Here is a 19358-nt window from a genome sequence, read left to right as displayed (position 1 = left end):
GGAGCACAGGCTCCGGACGCGCAGGCTCAGCGGCCATGGCTCACAGGCCCAGCCGCTACGCGGCATGTGGGATCTTCCCGGACCGGGGCACGAACCCGCGTCCCCTGCATCGGCAGGCGGACTCTCAACCACTGCGCCACCAGGGAAGCCCCAGATAATTTTTAAACTTTCTATTTTGCTTTGAATGTGTGAAAAAGGAAAGTTTGTTTGGGGTTATTTGGGATTGTGGTTTCCTATTCTTAACCATCACCCAAAGCACAGTGGAAGAGTCTGAATGAACCACAGGGTGATTTCAGCGTGTGTGTCTAGAGTGGGAATCTGATAAGTTTTCTGTCTTCCTCAAATGGTTCAATCTGTCAAAGAATACCACCAACCGCTTTTCAGTTTTAGGTGTTTTCAGTCCTATCATAGTTTGTAAATAAGGTTTTGTTAACTTGGTACGAATAGTGCATTTTTGCCGAGATAAGACGGGAAAAGATAAGAAACGCTTTCCAATCTGATGAGAGAAGTGATGGACAAAGGAAACCACCGCGACAAAATAGCTGCAGAATACAAATGCGCGTGTTAAATGTCACAGGGGGAAATTGTAAAAGAAAACTCCTCTGGGGGCCAGATCTCAACAACACAGCATCCCGGACTTGTTTCTCATTGGCATGAACATCATCTCATATCTTTTCTCTGAAAGTAAAATAAAGTCTTAAAACTTGTCTGCTGGGGAAAATATTAAATTATGGAATCTTTCCAACCAGAAGACACCATGGTGAAGAAACTTTTTAAAAAATCCAGTTATGTATATTGTCTCCAAAATGACCATGACTGTGAATATGTAAACGAGAGAACGTAAGTGAACATGCTGACTGCAAAAGATAAAAGCACTGACTGTCTCTTAATAACAATAATGCCTCAAATTTGTGTGTTTTTCTCTGAATTTACGATTAACCATAAATCATCAAAAGCCTTAATATTTCGCTTGGACTCATTTGTGTTTAATGTTCCAAGGAGACAGAGATGGAGACAGGATGATTTTATAAAGAAAATGTTCCAGTGTTTAATGCTTTTCAAATCTCATTCTACTAACAGTATAACTTTCCCTAAATAGCTTCCATTTGTATGGCCTTTCCATCACCATGAGTCTTGTTGATTAATAGGACCCTTATTTATCATGTGTTTAAACTCTCAGGAACATTCAATAACAGAAGCAGGTGGTTAGGCTTCTTTGGGGTCTTTCCTTCATAACTTATGGACCACCCCCCAACAGGAGAGGAGGGTTTCTAATTACCAGATGAAGGAGGACTACATAAACAGTGGGAAACTATCTAGACAAACCGTTTATCCAAATTTTCTAACTAGTATCAAAGAAAGATAAGCCTGAACCTCAGTTTTTCATCTATAGTATTTCCATGTTCTCTGGATTTATAGGCTAATTTCTAACTCTCTACTATTCTTTGCAGTGGCAAATGACAAATGACAAAAATACATTTCAAATCTGCATATGCTAAGAAGTGATTTCTTTATTCATGTCACTGAAAAGTATAGGATTCAAAGTGGCTCGCCATGTGGCTTGATCTAATGGGTCAAATGATGTCACCATCATGAGCATCAAGTGAGCATCACAGATGCTCTGGCATCTCCGTCCTCCTCCAGGTTGTCCTCACCTTCAGATTTCTTCTGGAGGAAGATGGCTGCCATCAGACCCAGATCTATGGGCTCTGAGACTCAAGTCCCACAGAAAAAAAGAGTTTCCCTCAGGCTTCCCTGGTGGCGCAGTGGTTGAGAGTCCGCCTGCCGATGCAGGGGACACGGGTTCGTGCCCCGGTCCGGGAAGATCCCACATGCCGCGGAGCAGCTGGGCCCGTGAGCCATGGCCGCTGAGCCTGCGCGTCCGGAGCCTGTGCTCCGCAATGGGAGAGGCCGTAGCGGTGAGAGGCCTGCGTACCGCAAAAAAAAAAAAAAAAAAAAGAGTTCCCCTCATTCCACACTTTGAGGAGATCACCTGAACTTCATGTGCCCAAACCTAAAGTAGTCCCTGTGACAAGGAGGAAGAAACGATAGGCAAACGATAGGTCCAGCTCCCATGGTCATCCCTGGAGCTGAGAATGGGGTCAATCCCAGTGAAACTTCATTACCTGAAAAGACTGGTTTCCCCCGATAAAATTTGGTCTACAACTAGAAGAAGGGTCGATGGAATTTAGGCAGCAAATAAAATAACAAGAACATATAAATAAGTCAATTAAAGAAAATAAACAAACACATACACAGATATCCACTACAATTATTTTGCCTCTAAACTCAGAAGAAATGTCAGCCTTCCTTCCACTATTTTCCATGGAAAATAAATAGCATCCTTTGTTATCCGTCAAAGTAACTCATAAAGTGCTGGTAATATATCAGGCATTCAGGAAAAGGAATGAACCAGCCCACCAAGGGCTGGTCGGTTGTGCATTCAAATGTTCAAGTGTGCTGTAGAACGAAGCCAGACAGAACCCATTTATTCCAGAGATACGGAATAGTTTTTGTGGTGCTTTGGGTGTTACCATGGCTCAAATCTATTCAAATTTAAATCTGAGTCATTCTCAGAGTACTTCAACATTGGAAAAATATCTCTCTTCATAACAACAACAACAAAAAAATGTACCCAGAGAATAAAAACTTGGGACATTTTCTACTAACCAGTTTGGTTAAAGACAGGACAAAAAAAAAAAAAAACAGCTATCAAATAAAAAACCTGAAAAAAAGAGGCAAGACCCACAAGACCACTGGACCTTGTATATTTTGACCTAATAGCCACTGTTAATAGTTCTTTCCTACAAGTTGAGAACATTATAAAATCTTACAGCATAGTTTTTAATTCTACCTTTAGCTATCTAAGATTCATCTATTTCAGACTATTTTATTGACCATCTACTATGTGACAAACTTAGTGTTGGTCCACTGGAGGAGATGCTACCACTCCTGTTCTCCATCACTCACAACCCAGAGTGGACCACCTTCTCATTGAAATACTATCTTCTCTTGAATTCTGGCTGTCTTTGATGTGTAGCTGGCAACTGAAGCCATGGGTAGAGAGGAGAATGTAAGGGATGCAGGGAGGAGAGGAGAAGAGGAAAGGGAGGGAGAGACGGGAAAGGAGAGGAGAGTAAGGGAGGGAAGAGGAGGGCCTGGACCCTAAGTGAGGCACACTGTCACAGAGCATTATATCTGGAGAGGAAACAGTGATTTTGTAACTGATCTACCTCCTGTTGAAGGTAAGGAAACCGAACTCAGGTCTATCAAGTGCTTGTAAGTATGTAGAGAGAGGGATACGCTAATAAACTAATGTCAACTGCTAAAACATCTGGAGGACAATATAAATGCACATTTGCTTGGACACCACAATTCCTTTCTTAAATACATATTCTAGAGGGGAAAAAACACCTGCATGTACCTTATACAGGAAGGCTTGAGAAGCATTTTTTTGTAGTAGTGAAAAATTGTAAACAACCGACATGTCTATTCACTAGGATCTAGAAGCAAAATGTGATATAGTCACGTAATGGAACACCATAAAGCTATTAAAATGAATAACCTAAATCAATACCAACAATCACCAGGAAAAAAACCCACAAAGTATGGTGTCACAATACACACTTTTATATATATACATATAGACATGCCAAGTCACATGTATGTATATGAGAGCATAAAATATACTAAGAAAACCATTTATAATTATGGTACCACTTAGGAAATGAAGAGAAAAGTAGGATTCAGGTTTGTATGGAAAGGAACTTCAAATTTACCTGAAATGTTCTATTTCTAGAAAAAAGATGAAATAATATCATAAATTCTTAACAATGGTCAATTCTGAGTTGTAAGAAAACAGCTATTAAATTATTTTCTGAACTTTTTAAATTACTCAAAAGAAAAGAAAAGCCTACAATATTCCCCCAAACAAAGGAAGGAGTAAAAAATAAACAAACAACCCTCTATGCTAAACTCTGTCCCCAGTGTGGGCAGGCACACATGGGTTCTTATGTCCAAAAGTCATTTTGAGCTTGAAAGAGTGCCTGTACCTTTCAGAGTAAATCCACAAAGCTGATTGATTTAGTAAAACTCATGGTTTGATATTCAGAGTATAAATATTGAGAATTTGGGCATTTTAGGAAATGTCATAGGTTGAAAGTGAATTTTAAGATGATTTTCCTCTCTCTGTATGGATTGTGGGAGGGTCTCATGGTGTCTTCATATCTTCTACTTAAAAAGGGAAAAGGTACCCAATTTTAAATCCCCAGACCTGCCCTCCACCATATCCCCTCACCCTAACCCTCATCTCCGTGATCTTTATATCAGATTAGAGTTCTGAAATGATTCCAGCAGGTCTAGCTCAGCCCCTGGGAACCACTTCAGAAAACAGCCACCAGGCCCACCAACTGATGGCAATTACAGGTCTGAGACGTTTTCCTCTGGTGCCGCACTGTATTAACTCTTTTGTTTGTTTCCTTTAAATCACAGGGGAACCTGCTTTCAGCTTGGAAGTTATGACCAGTGGCCGAATGAGAACAATACTTTCCATCAAAAATAACAAAAGAGCCAAAGATGCCTCAAAGTTTCCAGAGTACTGAGAAAACGAATGAACAAACACAAAATTCGGCTATGAAAATTAGAGACACGGACCTTTTTAAAAAAGATAAACTTTTTGCATTAAAATGTGATATTTTTCACACACTGGTCTGTAGATATTTATGTAACTGTGCCCCACTGCTGTATTATTAAACATATTTGGAGTTAGATGCACAGTGCATTAATTTGATTATCATGTTACCTAGTTAACTTCATCTTACGTTTTACCTTCTGGGCCTGTGGTGTTGAGACACTGATCAAACTCATTTCTTAGTAAATGAGTTCATGTAAAGAAATTTCTCTGCCCCAAGGTCTATTTGGACCCCAAATATATATTTATATACTGCAGCAGTAAATACGTACGTAGCAGATTGAGAGAAGACCCAAGTGTTGCTCTTATCTGGCCCTGGAATTTAACAGTCTGTGCTTCATGACAACTGAAAAATTAACACGAATTGTTTTGCGTGTAAGCAAACCAAACAGGAGGACAAACAACAAGCTTTTAATTGTAATAGCTTACATAAATTAGAAAGCATTGTTAGGGAATTGTTGAAATGAATGATTTGAATAGTGCTAAGATTTTGAAATAAAGCTGGGAAAATATCAAAGATTTATCCACAATAAACTATTTCACAATGACAAGAGAGAGGATCCATGAGCGGCCTCTGATAGATCTTAGAATCGCAACATTTCAGGAGGCATCTACTCTAAGTCACAGCAGTGTGTCCCTTACTGACTAGTCTTTGCTTAAATGTCTCCATTTGTAAGCAACGCCTTACCTCCCCAAAGCAATTTGACTGCATTTCAGAGAAGTCTGAGAAAGAAAAAGAATTTCTCAGCTGGTGTTCAAGTCTGCCTTCTGTCATTTTTACCCAATGGTCCAGAGCTACCTCCTGACGTCCTACAAAATACAGCTGACCCCCTTCTGGGTAGCGCCACGCTTCAATGTTAGAACTCAGCTGGCGTACCTCTTCAAAGTCTTTGCCCAAACAGGTTAAACATCCCCAGTTCCTTCATCTTGTTTATTGTTTTGTTTTGTTTTTTCAGTTCACATGGTTTTGCAATGGCCAAAGACCTCTGAACATTATTTCAGTCATCCTAAAGAAAAGCCACAATAGGAAACTGAATACTCAGAGAGTGGTCTGATAGGAAACGTATGACACAATTTTTTATTTTTTATTTTTGCGGTATGTGGGCCTCTCACTGTTGTGGCCTCTCCCAGTGCGGAGCACAGGCTCCGGACGTGCAGGCTCAGCGGCCATGGCTCACGGGCCCAGCCGCCCCACGGCATGTGGGATCTTCCCGGACCGGGGCACGAACCCATGTCCCCTGCATCGGCAGGCGGACTCTCAACCACTGCGCCACCAGGGAAGCCCCACAACAATACTTTTACCTCTATTTTACGTGCGTGCAAGGAAGCTAATGGTTAGTTACCCAAGGTCCTGTACCTGATAAGCATATATGGTAGGTTTTCTGCAAAAATGGCCACAATTCTCCCTAAAGCCATGTCCTTTGCAGTGTAACCTTGCCGCCCCTCCAGTCAAGAGGCGGGTTCTAGTTCTCTATTTCTTTGAATGGCCTTATGTTGGTCAACTAGATAAAACAGAAGTGGCAGCGCACCAGTTCCCAGCCTCAGCCTCAGAAGGCCTTGCAAACTTCTGTTGCGTCTCGCAGACCCCTGAGATCGCCGTATGAACAAGCCCAAACCAGCCTGCTGGAGGATGAGAGATGCATGGGCAGAGCCTCCCACGCGAGGTCATCCCAGACAGCCGATAACAAACGATGTGCCACTGACTATAGGAGCACGAAAGAGCCTAGCGGGCAGAGAACAGCCAAGCCTCACCAAGCCCCACCCAGATGAGAGTAACCACCAATCAACCAACAGACTTGTGAGAAAAGTAAGTGTTCCTTGTCTTCAGCCACTAAGTTGCGGGGTGGTTACTTACGAGATTGAAACCCAAGAGCGTCTGACTCCAGACATTGTGCATTTAATCACTGTATATTGCCATGGCAAATACTGAAACACAATTCTCCACCTTAGAACTATGGGATTTTTTTCTGTATCAGATGACCTACTAATGTGTTTTCAGTGATTTTTGCTTTTTCCCTAATTCTCCCAAACAAGAAGTCCATCTTGTTTATGCAAATTGATGTTTCTGTTCTGAGATTGTTTTTCTCCCCATATCCTCAATTCCAGCTGCTCTGGGTCAGGGGTAAAGACGGAGCCTTCCAATAAGTCTTTCGGCATTCCAGAGCCGAGAACCATCTGTTTGGCTGTAGGCTGTTCACCATGGACCTGGCAAGTAAAAGGTTTCTGACCAGTGATTGATAATTTGATAGCTCATCATTACCCAATAAATATGCTAATCATTGCCCCTGAAGTGGGACTAAAACAGTAATTTGGTTGCAAAGCATCTAGTGCATGTCCGGAAGCTAGAGAATGAATGTGACCCAGGCTTAACTTCAGAAAACTGTCATGCTGTTATTTATTCCATTCTATTTGCACCCAAACTCTGATCTATCCATTGTCACTCGCATGAGATTAAGTGGTACTCCCTGTTATCTGATAAATAAGTAGATACTCAGTTTCTTTGGCATGTTATCATTTTACCCCTTTCCCATCTAGTTTTGTCCAAATGAATTTTCCTCTTCAATAGGTCTAATAGATTAGCTTAGAAATCCAAGAGAGAGTAACGAGAGAGCAGTGTGGACCAAGGAACCACTTACTCATTCCCCCCAAATCTGACCATCCAAATCATTTAATAACTGCCTTCTATTGGCAACATGACTTAAAATTAGATTCTAGATTCTATTAAGCCGCCTCAATTGGATAAATGTTCTTCTTAATTAAATAATCATCATGACGACACCTATCTAATACTGGAAATAATATGAAAGTGTTTAAACCACTTACTTCCATATTCATCATTTTATTTTACCTTTTTAACAATGATCAAGAAAATGAATCTAAAAACCATTAAAGTACTTGTTCCTAATCTCACCATATGTTTTTCCTTTTATTTAAAGATTGGTATTATTAATAGATCAACAGGCAATGAGGACCCATATCCTGTGCATCACCTTCACCTTGACTATTTATATCATCTTCTGTGTGAGCAGTGCCCCTTGGAGTTGGGCGATCTTCAATCTGTGAGGCCGTACATGATATTGATACGGGGGGAGGAGAGATGGTCATAGACTTACCATAAATAAGTATTTGATAACAATCATCTAAACCGATCTGTTCTTACGGGTAGATTCTTTAAAAGATGTCCACTAGATTCTGAATGGGAATAACAGGAATAATTATCATGCACACGTGTGCTAAGTATTACATACACATTATCTCATTTAATCTTTAAAACAATTCTCTGAATTAGCTATTAGTATTACCTCTACATCACAGCAACATGTGAAGCTCCAGATGTTAAGTACCCGCCCAAGGTCCCCCCGCTGTGGAAGGCAGGGCTGTGACTCAGTGATGGGGTTGTTCAGAAGCAGTTTTCTGCTTTGGGAAGGGAGAAGTCTACAGGGAAGGGAGAATGAAGTAGGCATTTCCGGAAAGAAGCAGAATTGAGAGGTAGAGACAGAATTTTAAAACATTTAACAGCGGCTAAGCCTTGGGTTGCCGAAGACAGTGCTTCTCAAACTGTCTACGGTAAACAGATTCCTCCCCAATCCCAATTCATCACAAACCAATGCATTTTTGTAAAATGCAATAAAAAGAAAATACTAGGGAACAAAATGAAAAAGAAACCCAGAAAATACAAGGCTCCGATTTTTATTATTAAATTTTAAAATTAAAAGTATTCTAACAAATTGCTATAAGTTTCTAAACACTTTTAGGTTCTGTCCTTCACTTGTGGACAGGTAAGGATCAGTCAGGGGACCAGTACAGGTTCAAGGACCACACTCTGAGAAGACATCTAAGCTGCCTCATGGAAGTTTCTGTTATTCACTCCCCAAAACTCAACTTGCCTCACTCCAGAGCTCAAACTCTACCCTCCGCGCCTCAGGAATCAAATTCCAGTTATTAGAACTTCAGTACTAGAATACAGCCTAGTGGTCACTAGATGCTCCTGTGCAAATGCGAGACCAGTAAATAGAGATACCTGAGTAGCCCCTTTGAATGCAATGATACAGCTAAAACACTTTTAAATGACCTTATGAATTGAAAGTCTTCAAAGCAAAGTAAACATAAATGAAAACGATAATGGCTAAACGGAATCTGCATTTAAGAAAACTTAGCTAATAGTCACCTTTCCTGCCTTCTCAGACTTTCAAAAATTCCTAGAGCCGGAAAAATGCTTGGACAGGTTTCTCTCTCCGTTACCACTTTTGCCACTGCTTCCTTTCCCACACTGACGCCAACTTTCCAGCAGGAATACCATAAAATAAATAAAGATCATTTTCTTTTAAGATTTTTGAAGACAGAAATTTTGTGTTTCTTCAGTATTCCTGGGTCTTTTTTTTTCTTTTTGTGGGGTGGGAGTGGGGAGAATATTTCTCTCACATATCAAAGGCTAGTTTAGGAGGATGGAAAGGTAGGCTTTGGCTGTCATGAAAAGAAAAAAAAAAAACCCTGGGTTAGTTAGTTGGTTAGTTAGTTAATTGGACCCAGCAACATTAAACAGAAATATCTTAGGGAAAAGGCAGCCAATGAGATATTTCCTAGGGAATCGAAATTCCTTGAAAGGGCCTGCAAGGCATTATGAAGGGAGTCTAGACTGAATGGGGAACCACCCAAGTGAAGAAGCAGCTTGCGCTGTTGCTCTAGAGAGCACACAAAGCCTTCTCAACTCACAAGTGAACAGGTGAGCATGCCCTTCTTCCTGCCTACTGTTTCATCTCAGTGGATTTGAAGGAAAATACAGGTTCTGTGAACATAACAAACAGCCAATAGGGTCATCCAGGCCAGGGTAAGGTCTCTGGGGACAGCTGGTAGAGACTGGGGCATCCACACAGGAGTCTCTGGAGGGGCTTCAAATGTCTCCAAGCCCCTCTTTCTCTTCTCCTCCATCCCCCTCCTCGTCTGCTTCTTTTCGAACTTTTCTTTTTGAAAAAATGCAAACCTACAAGAAAGCTGCAAAACTAGTACCCCATACACTAAAATGAATCCCATATACTGCTCACCTAAATCACTAATTTTGTCACATTTGTTTTCTCTGGGTGCGTGTGTGTGCAAACATGTATAATATGTGCATGAAGTATACTCGTACGCTACGGTTGTTATTTTGCTGAACAAGTTGGTCTTTCATCCTAAATACATCGGCGTGTATCTCCTGAGAATAAGGATATTATTTGACATAACCCCAATTCAGTTACTGAATTCAGGAAATTAATCTTGATATAATACTATTATCTAATAGACATTCCATATTCAAATTTCACTAATTGTCTCAATAACATACTTGGTACCGCTTTTTTTTTTTCTGATCCAGGATCCAATCCAGGGTCATGCACTGCATTGAACTGTCTTGTCTCTTTAGTGTCCTCAATCTGGAACAGACTTTCACGATGCTGACATCTTTTGAAAGACACAGGACAGCTGTTTTGCAGAATATCCCTCAATTTAGGCCTGATGTTTCCTCGTGATTAGATTCAAGTTACACATGTATATCAATGATAGTGTGTCATTCTCAGGACACCCTATTGAACTTTGATCACAAGGATGAGGCCATTTTTGGAAGACTCGGCTTAGAAATGATCTGTTTCCCCTTGGTAAAAGTAATCTGTAGGGAGATACATTGATATTGTACAAATATTCTGTTCCCTAGCAAACTCACTCACTGGTTTTTGCACAAACTCCTCTTATTATTTTTGTTTGTAATGATGGCCAAGTAGTTCATCTAAACAGTTCTGGAATCTAATTACATGCTCAGCCCTTCCCAGCCCTGAGCTGATATGTCCTATCTGTTTATCGCATGCCATGAGCCTTTCTGTTCATTTTAAAACTACTCCCTTTCCATGCCAACATGTGAGGATTTGGAGAATAACCCACATTCACACTTTACGCCTGAGTGATGATGACACCGGGGGCTGCTAATATCTTGATACATTTCCCCTTTCCTTTTTCACTCCATGGACATGAAGTGACCTTGCCTGGACTCTATCCATAGGAAACTATGAGTTGCTTTAGAGCAGATGGGCGAAGGAGGTGGGGAAAAACTCCTAAATTCAAAAACCAAACCAAGGCCCAGCCAATCTGGGAAACAAAATGCCCACTCAGTCTGCAAGCCACAGCAGGGCATCCTGCTGACTTCTGAGCAAAATTAATTGCTAGAACCTGGCAGGTCTCCAAATAGCCGCCGTTTTCCTCCCCCTTCATCACCGCAAATCTCTGCTGTCACTTCTTAATCAACGCTGCCTTCATAATTCTATAGACTGTATTTTGCTTGCATTTAGAGAGGAATTGGTGCAAACACCACTTTCACTCAGCAATTATTTTGCATGAGGGTTTAAGTTGGAGCTCAAAGTTGGACAAAATTTGGAATTTAGGTAGCAAAAACCCCTTAGGGCACTCCAGGAACCACACCAGACTCCTACCTACACTGGATAAACGTGTAGAAACTGTCTCAAGGTCATGAAGATACATCCTGCAAATATTGGCCCATAAAGTGTAATCAGCAAGCTCTCTCTCTCTTTCTCTCTTTTTTTTTTTTTTTTTTTTTTTTTGCTAGTGGTACAAAAATAGAAGAGACCAATAAAAAGCAGTTGGCCACAAAGGGGAAATACTTTAACATTTATTGGGAAGTTTTCGACTAGCTTACTTTCCTGCTTGCTATGGGAATATTAAAAGATGTAACTTGTTTTTTCTCCAGATCTTGTCTTTATGCTCCAATCCTTTCCTCATCTGCAAAACCAAATAACTCAAACCAAGTAGTGAAATATCATTAGGATAAGGGGAAGCATGTCCACTGACAATGAATATCAAACAGTTAGCTAATGAGACAGGAAAGGGGAATTTAAAGGAGTTTGCTCTCATGATGGTGCAGGAAAAACATAAGTCACACTTGCAGAATCTAGGTGAACTGGTGCTTTAAGGAAGGCATGAAGAAGGCCTCTGTTAATAAACAAAAGAGATAATTCAGGCCAATTTTAATTTTTCTTTCTTCATTGGAAAATTGGCACGACCAGCTAATGCCCAGAGAAGTCACACAGTCTAAAACCCAACCATCAAATAAAACTGCCAATGGCCCAAATCAATCTTCTTAAAAATTCTTCCGGGATAAACATTCTATAACCTCTCTTAAGAAGAAAAAAAATCAAAGTAGGTCTGACTGCAAGAAGGAGCTGGCGGTCATACCCTGTTTATGTAAAAGGACATGGTCAATTCAACTGGTATAATTGAGCACATATGTAGGTTATGTTGGCATAATGGTATTTGGAAGGTCCCAGGACACCTGAACCTTGTTAATATACTTGGCTAGAGTCACTTCTGTGGCTCAAAGTTCTCCACTGGTTCCTTCTCTTTACATTTAGAATAAAATCCATGTTCTTTTCCACAGTTTTTAAGACCCACTGATCTGGTCTCTGCTTCTGTCAATCTGCTCCTGTATCACCCACTCTACCCCAAAGTTCATGATTCTCTAGCCCCATGGGATTTCTCTCAGCTCCTGAGCTTGCCAACATGTCTGTCTCAGGGATTGTGCGTTTGCTATTTCCACTGCCTGGACAGCAAGATCCTGGCAGGCCTGGTCTTCAGACCTCAACTCACATATCATCTCCTCAGAGAAATCTTCCGTGCTCACTGCACCCAAAGCATCCCTGCCCAGTCACTCTCTATGAATCTCTTCTCTTTTTACCGCCTCTCAGGACCTGCCAGCCTTGCTCATTTGTTTCTTTACCTGTTTATTTTCTCACTCCTCCCAACAGGAGACCATTTTGGTCCTGTTCACTAGGGTATCTCCAGCACTCAATAGACTAGAGCTCAATAACTATAGGTTGAACTAACAGAAACCAAATGAAAACCTGGAACATGTGAAGAACGTATGGTTTACACAGCATTGGGTTCTGCTTCATATTAGCACTCCTGCCTTGCACTTTAAGTATTTAGGATCAAGTTTAATGTTCTCTAACACAGCAGTCCTCAACCTTTTTGGCACCAGGGACCGGTTTGGTGGAAGACAATTTTTCCACGGACGGGGGTGGGACGGGGGAGCGGATGCTTCAGGCGGTAATGCAAGCAATGGGGAGCGGTGGGGGAGCGGCAGATGAAGCCTCGCTCACTCGCCCACCACTCACCTCCTGCTGTGCAGCACAGTTCCTAACAGGCCGCGGACCGGTACTGGTCTGCGGCCTGCGGGTCGGGGACCCCTGCACTAACAGACCAAGAGCACTTTGAGGCTAAGAGTTCAGCCTTATACATCCCTCTTTCCCCTGCAGCACCCAGTGCTCAAGGCAGTTTGCTGAATGTCTGCAGGAGGGAAGAAAGGAAGGAAAGGGAGAAAGGGAAGGAAAGAAAAGGAGGGAGGGAAGAATGTGTCACCTGGTGGGCAATGATTTTTCCTGTAGCGACACACGGAAGCAGGCAACCATGAATTGCCTCTGGGGCTTGTCACAATAAGGATTCTGCTCTCGGTATTAATTCAGAGCAGAGAAGTGCTGTCAAGTGTCTGAGGGAGCGTGGAAGGTGGTACCGGAGAATTCTCTCCTGGGCAGCTCCTAAACCATGGGAAGCCAGAGCCGAGCAAGTGAGAGACGTGCTCTCCCAGGAGCCCCGAGGAAAGATCTTTAAAATCAGGGAACCAGATGGTCTGCCTTATTAAAGGGTGCCTCTCAAAGACAAATCTGTTTTATTTTTTTTTCCTCTAATGCTCACCTTGGTGAAAGGTGAACTTCTACCTTGGAATCCATCTCTCTAAGGTCCCCTGTTTCAGCCTCAACTTCTGTTCAGAAGCAGGACAGTCAACCTCTGCTGTCTACTTGGTGTTTACGAAGAGGCAGCTGAACGCATCCCCAGCGGCCCAAGGGCGCCATTTTTGCCCGTAAGAGGAAGGCTGCATCTCAGAGATGGGGTACGAATCCCGTCTCCATGTAGGAGAAAGAACCTAAACTGCTGCATTTACCCTCTAAACGTCTGCTGTGTTCCTGTGACACCACACTCCTACCAGGATGCTTTCTGTCAAAAGCCCTGGAACGGCTCCCTGTCAGCCATTCTGTGAAGATAGCATGATGTAGTTAACAGAGGGAACTACGCTGAGTTTGGCCACAAAGTACCTATCAGATCTTGGACAAGTCAAATCATCTCCTTGGATCTGTTTTCTCCACTGGGCCAGATGACTTTACCTTGGGAAGAAAACAACATTAAAATCATGACTTAAATTACAATTAAAGATCGCTACTTCTGACTTCTAAGGGAGTTCCTGAATTATTTCAGTGACCGTCTTCACTTGGTTTTTGTTTAGTTTGTTTTGATCGAAGTCAGTGGCTCTCAAACTGCTGTCCCTAGACTAGCAGCATCAGCATTACCTGGGGAACTCACTGGAAATAAAAATTCTCAGGCCCCATCACAGACCTACCTGCTGAATCAGGAACTCTGGGGATGTGACCCAGAATTCTGTACATTAACAAGCCCTGTAGGTTATTCTGATGCTCATATTTGAGAACTGCTGGTCTAAACAAATACTTTGAAGGGCCCTGAAACAAACGTATGTTTGTAGCCTTCCCTACATCTCAGCACTCATTTCCATCTATGGTCTCCAGGGTCCCAGGGTCTCTAAGTCCACCCATCTCTAAGGACAGGGCACATGACTTTGCTAAGCCATCAGTGCATTTCCTTTCTTCTGGCTACAGTCACTGGTGCAGGGTGGCCATGTGACTTAAGCAGATCCAAACAAAGGGAGTTGCAGGACTTTTCTGGGACAGCAACACTCCCGGTGAAGAAGTGTCCTGGGTGACAGCTGTTTGGGGACCATAAAGAGAATCAGGCTTAGGCTGAACCACACACCATGGAAGGAAGATGGGAGACATAAGGAAACTGAGGCTGTGGTGACGCTGTACGACCAAGCCTTGCTTGGTGTCAGTTCTACCAGTTTTCTCTCTTCTGGGTCAAAAGCCAAAAAATCGTATTTATTTTTTAAGCTTATTTGAACCTGGAACCAAGTGCATTAGCTCTAACGCCCACTTTGAGTGTAAAAAGTGAGGACTCCTTGCACCCTGGTCTAGAAAGAGAAATCACCAAGAGAAATAAATCACCAAGAGGGTAAAGCATTCGCCATGAGAGTAACGTGAACTTGATGTTGTTTCGTGGCTAAGACTGAGGACAATGCAGATGGGGTGAGGCAGTAAAATGAAGATTTTATAGTTTATTTGTAGCATTTACATGTTGGGAGAGAGCATAGGAAATCCAGGTTCTCAGCTTCCCTGCAAAAACTCAGAAGATCTAGAAACACTGAGCTCATGTTCCTACAGCAAAACAACTGTGAGAGTTGAGTCAGGGCTGCCCACTGCAGACAGGGCACGTGGTCTCAAAGCCCCCGTCACTCTTACCACTATACTCCACTCAGTTGTATTCACGTATGTCGCCCGTCTGTCCCCTGTAGTCACCAAAATATCATCCTCTGCCTTATTTAGTCAGAGCTTTCCCTCTGACTAAATATTTTGCCACACCCAGTCTCTCTACCATGTCTTTAGTTGCAGTCTACCCTACAAGAGTGAAATTCTATTTTTTTCCCCGTCTCTTTCCTTCCCACTTCTCTGAATTCACCTGATCTTTTAGGAGTTGGCTTGTAACCATCATATTCAGAAACTTTGGTCAACATTGGTCTCTGCCTTTTCTGATCAGTGGAAGTCCTTTTTTAATTAAGAATTCTGGATTATGTATATAATGATATTCCATCTTCTTTTAGCACTTCTCTTCCTTGAAAGTGAAGATAGGAATAGTAACATGGCAGAAAGGGGTCTATAAACTCCCCTATGGATCGAGGCCTGCCATGCCCAATTCTCTACTAGGATACACAGGGACTGAAAAGGGATAAAACATACAAACTCTGACTTAGACTAAGGTTTCTCAACTTTAAGACAGGACATTTAAGGCCAGATAATTCTCTGTCATGGGGGCTAGCCCTGTGCTTTGTAGGATGTTTAGCAGTATCCTTGGCCTCTACTCACTAGCGGCCAGTAGCAATGCCCCCGTTTTGACAATCAAAAATGTCTCCAGATGTTGGCAAATGTTCCCTGGGGCTCAAACCTCATCAGGCTGGAAATTGCTGTCCTAAAGGAATTCAAAATCTCACTGCAGATATCAAAATGACCAAAAAAAAAAAAGAAAAAAAGTAATAAAATCATGATGGTAGAGACTTGCTGTGTTTGGGCATCATATCCATCCCATCCTCCCTCAGAAACAATTCTAGGATTTTTTAAGGGAGATTACCATTTTTCTTTTGGATACTGTCTGTTAGCACTGTTGATCAATGTATCTTGAATCCTTCCCCTTCCAGCTGAGGGAAAGACTCATCACCTAAATCTAGCCAATGGAACACACCCACACACTCCCTGGAATTTTTCTCATGAGTGACAAAAAAGACTCAAGTTCACTGGAGTTCATTCGCTGCAGAAGGAACAACTAAAAGTAATTGTCAAGAAGTTTCTGTAATCAACACTTTCTGGAACTTTCTGAGTTCCTATCCTTTCTAAATCTAGTTCCTTCAACCCTTTGAGCATCCAGCAACCACTCGAATAAATTCTGGTTTTGGTTACATTAGTCAGAGTAGGTTTCTGTTGTTTGCCACCAAAGAATCATCATCAAGGGGCTTCCCTGGTGGCGCAGTGGTTGAGAGTCCGCCTGCCGATGCAGGGGACACGGGTTCGTGCCCCGGTCCGGGAAGATCCCACATGCCGTGGAGCGGCTGGGCCCATGAGCCATGGCCGCTGAGCCTGTGCGTCCGGAGCCTGTGCTCCGCAACGGGAGAGGCCACAACAATGAGAGGCTCACGTACCGCAAAAAAAAAAAAAAAGGAATCATCATCAAGAGTTACTGGTAGTACCTTAAAAAAGAAAATTAAAAAAAAAAAAGGAAACTATTACCATAATCTAAGACTGAATATATAAATATATATATATTATATGAACACATATGTGCTATGATCCCTATTAATATATCTGATTACATATGAATATATGTGCATCTAGACAAAGACACATATGAAAAAGTATACTTAAATATTAAAAAGCACTCACAGTTAGGATATGACATTACAGGTGACATGCATTAAGATATTTTCTGTATTTTTTATTTCCTTTTTTTATGTATGAATTTTAATATTCTCTTGCTTTACATACAGATATATTCATTTTATTATTTAAAAAGCCCTATGTATTTAAAATATATATCTGAACTGCCCATGGCTACTACGTATGATATTATGCTACTTTATGTTTTAACTGTCAAACATTTAGTACTTTGCTAACAACTGAACCTCTACTGAACCAGAAATTCATTCTACTTATCTGAAATCAAAATGAATAGCACTAATAGGGTTGAACAATCCTACACTTTACCCCACTTTTACTTACAAACCATCTCACCACACGACTGCAAAACACTTCAGTTTTGAGGTCAGATAGTTGCATTAACTAGTGAAGTATTTTTACTAAGGGTTTGCTGCTATAGCCCTTAATAACTTGGAATATTTGCTATGTCCTAATCAGTCAGGTGAAATTGGGAAAAGCCATGATGACAAAAGCAAATGGAAAGGGACCACACTGGGAGACAGATATATAATTAACAAGCCCTTTTATCTAAACTTTCATTAAAGACAAACAATCAAATGTTGAGATCTAAAAGGCACAGCTTTTAATTAAAGTGTAGCTTCCTTTCAAGAACCGCTTCACCTTGGGCAAACATTTGTCAACATACATTCCAAACAATCACTCTTTCCCAGTGTGGCTAGTTGGTATTTTAGCACATTTTCAGATCACTCAAAATAATAAATTAATTTATGAATGCAACAAGTTAAACTGAGAACCACAGTATAATACTTCGTCGCATGCAAAACATCCATCTCTTTAGAGAATTAAAGGATATTTAAATATTCAGCGTTTAAGATAAATTCTTAATTTCCAGACTCACCCCCTCACAGACATCCATGAATGCGAAGGACAAATACTGTCTAATGCTTTTAATTATTTGCTTTTAAGAACTGAAGAGGAAATGACCTACTCTTCTATTTTTAAACATATTTTATAAACCTGAAAATCAGATTAAGATAGAAAAAAAAAAACCCTACAAATTACCCCTGCCATCTAAGCAGGAGGCCAGGCTACAGAGGGAGAGGGCAAGAGGGTCCCTGCATTTACTGCAACCCACCCAGAAAGAAAATACCCTTCCAATTTTTCCATCGGCACAAATGATCTAAGTCTGTCCCATCCTGCCTTTGTTCTGTCCTGATGACAGTCTACTTGGGCTCCCCAGCCGGCTTCGTTTCTTCCTGCTGTTGGCATTTTTCCAGTAAGTCCTGCATGGTCAGGGGAACCACTCTGCTTGCATCTGGGAGATTCTGTCTGTGTCAGCCTTTATCATGTCCTCACATTATCTTCCCTCCCCGAACTGTGCAGCACCGCCATTCAGCTCCCCAACCACAGAGCACAGCAAAGCCACCCTACAACCTCCTGGGAGGCAGTAAGTACTGGGACCACTTAGGTGACTTGGAGTTAGACAGACTGGGTCGAATACCAACAGGGTTCCTTATTAGCTGGGTGTGACCTTGGTGGGAATCACCTATCTTCTCTGCTTTTATTCCCTCCTCAGTAGGAAAGGGGATCATGATACCTACTTTACAGGAGTATTCTAAGGATTGATCAAAGCGAGCTAATGCATATATGAAATGCTTTGCACAGTGCTTGGCACGCAGTAAATACTCAGCAAATGGAAGCTTTCCTTATTTCTCATTTGCACATTTTATGTCTAGACAGACATTTGCCTACATGATATGAGGGTTACCAAGGCTGCCTACCTCAAAAATCCTCTAATCTCCCTGAGTACCCCCAGATTCCCATCATTCAAATCCCCTGAGATTTTCCTAATGACAGAAGTCTCCTATACAAATGCAAAAATGCTAACTAGGAAGAATGGCACATTAAGCCATTTTCACTCAATAAGAGCAATTAGTTTATCAAATTAGCTCTCCCAGTTAACTAGCAGATTCCTGTTCCAATTCAACAAACGTATGCTGACTACTTTCTACTATAGGAGACTGTACCAAGAGGTGAGGAGGGAGCAGAGTTGAGTAAAAACTCATCTCCAGGTTCAAGGGGCTCATAAATTAATGGCAACGACAGACGTGTATGGATGGATGTACACACAATATGACGAACACCCCTGGGTATGGAACTGTGCACACATGCTTTTATGGGAGGAGAGTTGTTGTGGGCTGACTGTTTGTGTCCCCCAAAACCCATATGTTGAAATCCTAACCCCCAATGTGATGGTGTTAGGAGGGAGCTCTGGGGGAGTGATTAGGTTATGGGGGTGGAGAGTCACTGTGATGACACAGCGACAAGATGAGAAGAAGGCCGTCCATGACCATGAAGTGGGTTCTCACCAGACACCAAATCTACCTGCACCTTGATCCTGGACTTCCCAGCCTCCAGAACTGTGAGGACTAAATGTTTGTTGTTTAAGCCACCCAATCTGCAGTATTTTTGTTATAGCAGCCTGAAGAGATGAAGATAGCGGTATAAATTCCTTTCTATCAATACATAAAAGAAACTACATTTGAGCTCTAGTACTTATTCATTCATTCACTCATCCAGCCACC

This window comes from Delphinus delphis, chromosome 15 (assembly GCF_949987515.2).
Source record: "Delphinus delphis chromosome 15, mDelDel1.2, whole genome shotgun sequence".
NCBI lineage: Eukaryota > Metazoa > Chordata > Mammalia > Artiodactyla > Delphinidae > Delphinus > Delphinus delphis.
This window is presented reverse-complemented; position numbering follows the sequence as displayed.